A 9,582-nucleotide genomic window follows, 5' to 3' on the forward strand; every position below is an offset into this window, starting at 1 on the left:
CCAATAATTTGTTGGTAGAGGAAAACGTTAGGGGCCATCTCTTATTAAATGTAATTATTATTTATTAAATAGTTTTAAAATTTTCTGAAAGAAAGGAATGGGCTAGCAGCGAGATTCCAACCCGCAACCCCTAATTTAGTGCTAATGCGTTACCAGTTACGCTACCCCCGTTCTTTTCTCCAGACGTATTTAAACACGTTATAAGCATCCTAAACGCTCGCACAGTAACCGGGAGTTACGGGTTCGAGTTACGCCCCGGACTGATTCTAGATTATTCAGATTATAATATCAGATAGATATTTCATTACGCCCATACTTAAAAATCCATATCTGTGGTGCTATCATTTAGGTTCATTATGTTAGAATTTTTCAAAAAAAAAGTGTTTCATACGTTAGAACTTGTTATGTAATCTTCTGCACTAGTACTGTCAGAAACGGTAGGAAAAAACCGTCCATGATCTATAGTGATCAAAAAATATATTGATAATTCTGCGCTTTTCAGTAATACGTTTACCTTTCTAAGTTATTTGTTTTATTTTAATCTTGATTACTTCTGAAGGAAGTAATTAAGATCAAAATAAAACAAATAACTTAGAAAGGTAAACGTATTACTGAAGTAATCCGTAAAAGTTTAATCCTCTTTCAGAATTGCGTTTTCATCATACCGCTTATTTATCTAACATTTATCAAAAGTAGATGGTTTGAATCGAGATAACATAATTTCCGGTTTGTATCGGAAATTCTTATATCGGACCCTCTTGCCCTTACGCTTTCTATAACTGGTCTTAACTTATCTAGCTCCTTTCTCGGTATTAAAATATTGCTGCCCAATAATATTAATATATATACAGTAATACCCCGAACTTACGCGATAGGTGGAACCGAGCGGTAACCGCGTAAGTCGGGGTATAATTTCCCATATAAATACATACAAATAATTTTTAATTGGAGCCGGAGACTAAAGAAAACAATAATTTAGAAAAAAATGTTTAATAAAATCTTAGATAATACATATGTATACAAATTAGGCCTATATTATTTTACAATTTTTCACATTTACTTGATTATTACGCCATAATTTTTTAACACTGTTTCAATCTCAGGGATAATACCGTGACGTTTACGAATGATGCTCGAATTTAAAGATTGAACATTTTTCACAGCTTCGAGAATTTTTTCTTTGCCTTTTATAATTGTTCTGATCGACAATTCCGGTAGATTAAACTTCTTTGCCAATTCACAAATTTTCATTTTTGTATCGAAGTCTTTAATAATGGATACATGCGTAAAGTCAAACGAGTTAAACGCGTTAGTAACGAATCGTTCGAAAAGTCTAATGAAATAGGAATAACGATGACGTCATTCTCGTTTAACTCGTTCGACTTTACGAATATACCCAATGTTAACTTTACATTTTAAAGAAAAAGTTTTTCTTTCCTTGTTTGATGCAGAAGAATTAGTTCTACTTCGTTTGGATGACATAGTAGAATCTCTCGAGTCTCCGTAGATATAACAAACACAGAATATAAATAACACAAAATAAATTGTAGCTATGTGTGGATTCCGCGCGACACATCCGAACATGTAAGCCGAACAATAGTGTGGGGTAGTGAGTAATCGAAAATTGCGTGGCGCTCAAACAAAAGACGAATCGACGAGATTTGAAAATCGCGTAACTCCGGGTTCGCGTAAGTCGGGGTATCGTAAGTCGAAGTATTACTGTACTGTTTAAGAATAGAGATAACCCACACATACCTTAACGGACAACCTGGAATCAATCATTTCATCAAAGAAGTAACTGACAATAAACATCAATAATAGATAATAAATTACAATATAATGCTCACAACGATATGGCTCGAGTTATTGGATTATCTAAGAAATTGTGTGTACTGTAATCATCTTTAAAAATATAGCAAATCGACGATATAAGGTCTGTGTAAAAACGAAGATGACACTTGGAATTGTTATTCGGGACTCCGCTCTTAATTTCGAGATAAATACTATTGTATAATTCACGCTACTATGATTCTGTGTCTGCTTATTATCAAGAATATCAACAGACTAGCACAGGGGTGGCCAACGGTTTTTGCCTCCGGGCCAAATTAGAAAGAAAAATTTCTACGGGCCGAACCAGAGGCTGACCTAGGAAGATTTTGAGGTGGTGCGAGATTTTATTGTGGTGTCACCCCGTAGAGACTAAATTGTAGATAGAGATTACAGATACATTTTTTAAATTATCATGCTTTATCAACATTCTACGCTGTACGTATGAAATTTGTAATGGAGGGTTAACTCTAAACGCGCAGTGAGTTGTTGACTTTTATTTATTTTTTTTTAGGCGTCAGAATTTTTTCATCGAGCTATTCGGACTTGTGTAGCTAATATTGAAAGATTGATCGCGGGCCACATAAATTCATTACACGGTCCGTATGTTGGCCATGCCTGGATTAGCAGATGCTTGGACAAAAAGTAACGATAGCGAAAATTAGGATTATTAGATTACAGCCGATTTTATTCGTTTTTACCGGGTACAATAATTAGGTTCGCCATCTCTCGTGACTAATTAGAGAATTTTTAGATGGGTCTAAAAATACTTTCGATTTCCGCATGTAAAATAGTACAGTAAAATCCGAATTCAGGGTAATCCTTTACCCTCTCTCCTGCTGGGATTTCGGAAAATCCCTTCTTTTGTGTACATTTACATGACGTCCACTGTGTATCAAATTAGAACTTTGAACTCCTGACAGTTATTATTATTATTATTATTATTATCAATTCATCTTGATTCGATTATATTATAGGATTTGGATCTAATTTATGAGAAATTTCGTTTTCACCAGGGAGTCGGAGTTGGAGTCTGTAGATTTTTACGCGACTCCACAGCCCTGGTTTTTACTATTCTATTTATAGGATATCTAATAGAAGAAAAATGATTAAAATCATTATTGAATTTTAACTGAATAAAACTTTATTATTTAAAAATATTTTTTATTTAAGTAACCTAAAAACAAATAAATAAAACAACCTATAAAATAAAAATAATCAGAAAATTTTTCATTATACGTAATGGAGAATTAACTTACTTGGCGATGACCTTACTTGAATAAAATGATTAATTTTAAATTCTTAACTCTAAAAAATACTTGTATGGAACGTTATATTTCGAATTCAATACTTCGAATTTCGAACGACTTCAACTATTCGTTTATTTTTGATTTGTTGTTTTTGGGTTACCCGAAAAGTGAAAATGATTAAAATATTTATTAATTGCCAAAATGTATACTATATGTGCCACTATTTACTTTCATTATTTACACTTTATACTGACTGAAACTAATTCCCTCTTCTTCTTTCGGAGGGTGGAATTTCCAAAAATCCTTTCTTAATGTGTACACTAAGGTGTGGCCAGAGTTGGCGACATAACGTTTCTAACACTCTGTAAGCAACAAGAAGTGTGTAAGTCATGTGACCGATACCACTGTAGATTCATAAATCTCCTACAGTCCTGAAGAGCCGTTGCAGTCTGTTGACTACTGGAAGAAAATTTAAACTTTAAGATGGTAGCACCATAGAAGAGACCGAAGTTCTTCATTTTACATATGAACATTTTAAATTCTCTTTAGGTGTAGGTAAAAAGATGGCAATTATTAATGTATTTACTTCAACTGTACGCCGTTCAGTCTAAAGTGGCTAAAAATAAAACATCAGTTTAACGTGGTATAACTTCTTCCACTAATCTATCTTAGCAAACTTTGTTCCTTAGTTTTTCTTTCTCTTTTACTCAAAAAGTAATAAAAGATGTTAACAATCAAAATTCTCACCTCATTTATTTTTCTTTTTGCCCTTGGGTACTGTAACGTCCAAATTGTAGTAAACAATGTGTCCAGTTCTAGGAAGACATAATGCTACCTTCTACAGATGTTAATTGGACACCACGTGTAAAATATATTAAATAGGTCATCAGAAGAAACACGTAAAACTAAAGAAGTAAAACAACTAATTAAACAATTTAGACGCTGTCCATAAATGACGTCCATACTGAAAGTAAGAGAGAGGGTTACGACAAGTCGAAATAAATCGGACAAGGGGAAAGGAAGGGGTTGACCTTCAGTAGACGTCCGTTTTATTTCATTAACTTTTACACAATTTATATATTTTATTATGCATAAAAAGGGTGGTTGAGTTTTGATGGATGTCCGAACAGGGTTTACGGAATTGTAAACAAACTGAAACAAAAGAAAAGAAAGTGTAAAAATTCGCGTAAAAAGAAAAATGCGAACGTAATTCATTGACAGACCTTAAAAACTGTAAAACTTCTCAGTACTCTGTGTGAAATTGTAATCAGCAAAAAAAGTTATAATCTATGTCGAAAACTAGAAACTGTAAGTAATTTTTACCTAACTAAAATTTAAATAGTTAAATATTACCATTGTTTATTATAACAATAGATACGAGTGTCTACAAGTGTATTCCGTTAAAAATGAAAAGATACTATTTAATGAAAGAATATACCCTTTAAAATTATATATCATTCTAAGTTATAATATTTTAAATTACAATGGTACTGTACATACCTTCCTTTTGTTTTAGATATTTTTCTCCAGGTGGCGTTCAACAGCCACATAAAACCGTTAGTTCATTGTTTCAAATTCACTTTCGCTCCTAGCATTGTTTCGTTATTGTGTCGTTAATCGCAGCTAAGACTTTCTTCTGTGCCTTTGTTTTCAGTATTTTTCTTCTTAAGTTTGCTTTATTATAAAGGTAAGTTATTTTTAAACATTTTATATATTAATTTTATATTAGTATTTTAGTTATATTTTTCGTAATACAGTAGAATCTCTGTAATCCGACATACAACTGATTTTCGGGGGTCGGTTTATTGTAATGTACAGGGTCCGTAGAAATCTGGAAGAATTTTAGTAGGAAAAGTAAGGGAATCCGTCTGTCACTTTCGCTCTTTTTTGGTCCGAATACGTATTTAATTAACCTTTTATGGCATGGTGGAAGGCAAAGAACCGTCAGTCGGTTTAACGATATTGTGTACGGGACATTTTTGGACCGCGTGGAAGACACGACGCAAATTCGCGTGATTTTATTCCTTGTATTCTTCGATGCCGGCCATACGCGGTATGTTGAGGTGATAATCTTACCAATTTTTACGGATCGTTGATATGTGATATGTCTTTTCTCTGTAACTGCAAGTATTTATTGTCAGAAGGCCCGCGGAATTTAGAAAGTTGACATTTTTCGAAAGTATAGCAAGATATGGCCATTGAGTTTTCAAATACACTTGCTTTCCCGGTTACAAACGTTTTTCTTCCAGAGTATTCATTTCGGAACTTATGCAGTTTGAAACGTTTTCTTCCGTAAAATTAATCGATCCTACAGTAATTTGACTGGAACATTTCTAAAACGCGTTTAATTTTTTGGGATAATTTGTATAAAATATGCTATAAACAAAGAATTGTAGAAATACTTATGGAGTTAACACCGTTCAAACCCGCAATTGATTAAGTNTGTGCCTTTGTTTTCAGTATTTTTCTTCTTAAGTTTGCTTTATTATAAAGGTAAGTTATTTTTAAACATTTTATATATTAATTTTATATTAGTATTTTAGTTATATTTTTCGTAATACAGTAGAATCTCTGTAATCCGACATACAACTGATTTTCGGGGGTCGGTTTATTGTAATGTACAGGGTCCGTAGAAATCTGGAAGAATTTTAGTAGGAAAAGTAAGGGAATCCGTCTGTCACTTTCGCTCTTTTTTGGTCCGAATACGTATTTAATTAACCTTTTATGGCATGGTGGAAGGCAAAGAACCGTCAGTCGGTTTAACGATATTGTGTACGGGACATTTTTGGACCGCGTGGAAGACACGACGCAAATTCGCGTGATTTTATTCCTTGTATTCTTCGATGCCGGCCATACGCGGTATGTTGAGGTGATAATCTTACCAATTTTTACGGATCGTTGATATGTGATATGTCTTTTCTCTGTAACTGCAAGTATTTATTGTCAGAAGGCCCGCGGAATTTAGAAAGTTGACATTTTTCGAAAGTATAGCAAGATATGGCCATTGAGTTTTCAAATACACTTGCTTTCCCGGTTACAAACGTTTTTCTTCCAGAGTATTCATTTCGGAACTTATGCAGTTTGAAACGTTTTCTTCCGTAAAATTAATCGATCCTACAGTAATTTGACTGGAACATTTCTAAAACGCGTTTAATTTTTTGGGATAATTTGTATAAAATATGCCATAAACAAAGAATTGTAGAAATACTTATGGAGTTAACACCGTTCAAACCCGCAATTGATTAAGTTTGTTTCTGTCGCGGAGCGGCACATTGCACGGCGTACGCACAAAAAGCGTGTCACGTGACATTTCTCGGTGTGACTATTCGCTTGGCATTTCTGACGTGTTTTCTGATAACTTATTTATCGGGAAAATTTCTTTACCTTTGGAGATATCACGTGATATCTGCAAAGGTAATGGAGATATTACGTGATAGATCAGTGACGTCATATTTCTTACATGTTAAAAACGGGCTGATGATTTCGTCGTGGTTCCTATTCCTCTAAAATTTTATCTATATCTATACTAATATTATAAAGAGGTAATGTTTGTATGTATGTATGTAAGTTTGTATGTAGCGGGTAATCTCCGAAACTACTCATCCGATTTCAAAAATTCTTTCACCAATATTTAGAATGGAACTTCAGGGTGGAGATAGGCTGTATATTATTCCGTTAAACATTCATATAAATTAAAATATATCATCTAGAGTTAAGGCTTTTATGTCTAACAGATGGTGCTACGAGTACGACGCCCTAAGTTTGCTTTTCTGTGAGGCATTACGCTTTTCTGTGAAAATGAACTAAAGCGGATCATCTTCTATTTATTAATATAAACTAGCTGCAAGGGTTCGCTTCGCTGGGTTTTTATTTGTATGTAATATAGTTTTTTATATTTAAAAAAGACTGTTTTTATAAGTAATCTATAATCTAGCTACAAGGACCCGCAAAAACGCAAAAAACCGTTTGTAAATCTTGCATGCCGCTTTATATTAGCACTTCCTTTGTTACTCAACACTTCCATTGTTAACATTTCCATTCTTAACATTTCCATTGTTACACATCTTCGAAGTCAACCACTTTCAATCCCATATCTCCCGCACCCTTATAACTATCGAGACGCAACCACCGTGGAGACTTGGGGCTACTACCACATACAAACACCATTCATGTGCGATGTGTAGTTTTGGCTAAAAAGTGAAATATAGGGACACACACGTCCATTTTTATATAGCCTATATATATAGATATAGATATACAATGTATAACTTATTATTCATAAACTTATATTATTAATAAATCATTCACAGAATAATATTTAAAAATTAATTTGTCCGCATTTACTCCTTATTGGATTCTTAATTTGTTTATTTACATAGAAAATTGCGTTTTACATTTTATTTAGTTATAAGAATGTTGCCCTAGTTTCACTGTAATTATCTGCATTCTATTATACTATTGACAGATATATATTAAAAATTTTTTGTAATATTGATTAAATATTAGTATACACTTTATTTTAATAAATTTTTTAGTATCTAAAAATCGAAATTGAGGTATTAATAATTACAAAAAGTATACTCGATAATATATTAAAATAAATATGTTGATAAATTCACAATAAAGTAGAAAGGAAACTGATACAGAATAAAAACATAAATATATTCGTCCTAATCTTCTAATGCATGGGAATATGATAAGGACAGTCACAGGAAATCGAACTTAGTAATTATTTCTAATTCTGAAAATGCGCTCAACGTTATATCTTCACACATTAAATCAAAAAGAAAAAAAAACATATTACCGTCTTTTTTCTAAAATTTGTGATCTATAATACAATACTTTATGTTGTCCAAGAGTCGGCAAGTTCTATGACGTGTTCAATACGAACTGAAAAGCTTCAACCGACTATTATTGACCTTCACAGAAATTTTGAACTCAATCGCTCATCTATTTCAAATGTCACCGATTCTGAAGTCAGAAAAAAGACCCGTTTCTGTTCATTTTTTTAATAGGCTGTCTCAAGACCATTGTTGACCATCACCCATAATTTCAGCTCTCCCGAATCTTTTAACTCAAGTTATCGTGTCCTGGAGGAATTGAATTTCTATTAAAGCATTTTGACAGCACCAAGTGTAAAAGTGCTAAAAATAGTTTCAATATTGTTGACAACGAATAGGAAGGAAACCTTTTTCAAAATGTACTCATTTCTATTGCATAATTTTATTTTTTTCACAAACGCATACTGTATTAAATTTTTCGAAAGATTGCATACTTAATATTTAATTTCGCTTTGCATATTAGATTATAAAAAATAAAGAAGAGAAAATCTAGCAGAACAGTTTTATTTTTACAAGTTTCTATGATAATTTTTAAAGATTTATTTTTATATAAATCTGTATTATTAATAATAAAAATAAATTTATCATAATCTATAGTTTCGTTGCAGAAATTTAGATTTCTGCAACGAAACTATATTAATACTAAATTAATTTTCATTATTCTGCTTATTATTTATAAGAAAAATAACGAATTATTTTGTTATCATGTTAAAAAAGCTTAATTTAATTTTTAATTCTTATTGAAAAGTAAATATTTAAAAAATAACTGAATATGTTTCTGGCAAATATAAAAAAGATTAAAGAATTCGCTTTGGTGAACAAGTTTCTTTGATTAATATTTGACCTGAATAGAAAATTTCATCTTCATCAGGTTTCTTTCCACTCTTATCGATCCGCAGTCGACAGAAAAACAGAAGAATGGATTTACGATATAAACCGTTTTTAATAGGTTAAGATCGACAACTATAGTCGATCCTTTACCGAAATTTCTACTTGTTCGGATCATTTAACGTAATTTCTGACGAACAAAAGGATTGAAGTGTGAATGAATACTGTTTTGATGACCCGAACCTAAAAGCTGTACTAAAAATAACAAAATCTAATAAAATCTTTAGATAAGATTTATTTTTTCCGTTACTTTAATCCAATATTTGCCAAAAAAGTGGTTAAATGCGTTTCAAATTGATGGATACAGTATATTTTATGTATAATTAACCTTGTGCAGAGTCTGTCCTGTATTTCAGGACATTCTACATCATTCTAATTAAGGTTATAAAATCTTATCTAAAAACTGTGAATAAATATTTTGTTAATTTCATTTTTGTTCAGAATTACCGAAAATTAAGTTACAAGAATATCTTTTTGTTTCAGGACTGGAATTTGTATTATACTCTTGATATTTGTTAAATTAATCCGAAAAAAAGAAATAAAGTAAATTTATATTTATTTTTTTTTATTTCCTAAAAAATATTTTTAAATTATTAAGTTTATATACAGTAGAATGACATAAACCAGGATTTTAATCAGGAATTCTCCAGAGAAAGCCCAGTCTCCCTTCAACTCGAAAAATCGAAATTTCTTCCAAAAGAATTAAATTGTTTTAAGTACAAAAATAATTTTAAATTATTATTTGAAATTAAACTGTTTTTGTAACAAAAACCTAG

General features: G+C 31.7%; 1 protein-coding gene across 1 annotated transcript in view; it reads left to right on the forward strand.

The window, feature by feature from the left end:
• The first annotated feature begins 4,669 nt into the window (after positions 1-4,669).
• Positions 4,670-9,582, forward strand: part of LOC111615946 (piggyBac transposable element-derived protein 3-like) — a 17,007-nt gene continuing 12,094 nt past the window's right edge. The window contains exon 1 of the mRNA XM_023357381.1: positions 4,670-4,764. The gene's annotated coding sequence lies outside the window, so the exon portion shown is untranslated. The remainder of the gene's footprint in view (positions 4,765-9,582) is intronic.

Source organism: Centruroides sculpturatus, unplaced genomic scaffold (assembly GCF_000671375.1).
Source record: "Centruroides sculpturatus isolate CEXI.00-Female unplaced genomic scaffold, Cexi_2.0 scaffold2098, whole genome shotgun sequence".
In the NCBI taxonomy this organism is placed as follows: domain Eukaryota; kingdom Metazoa; phylum Arthropoda; class Arachnida; order Scorpiones; family Buthidae; genus Centruroides; species Centruroides sculpturatus.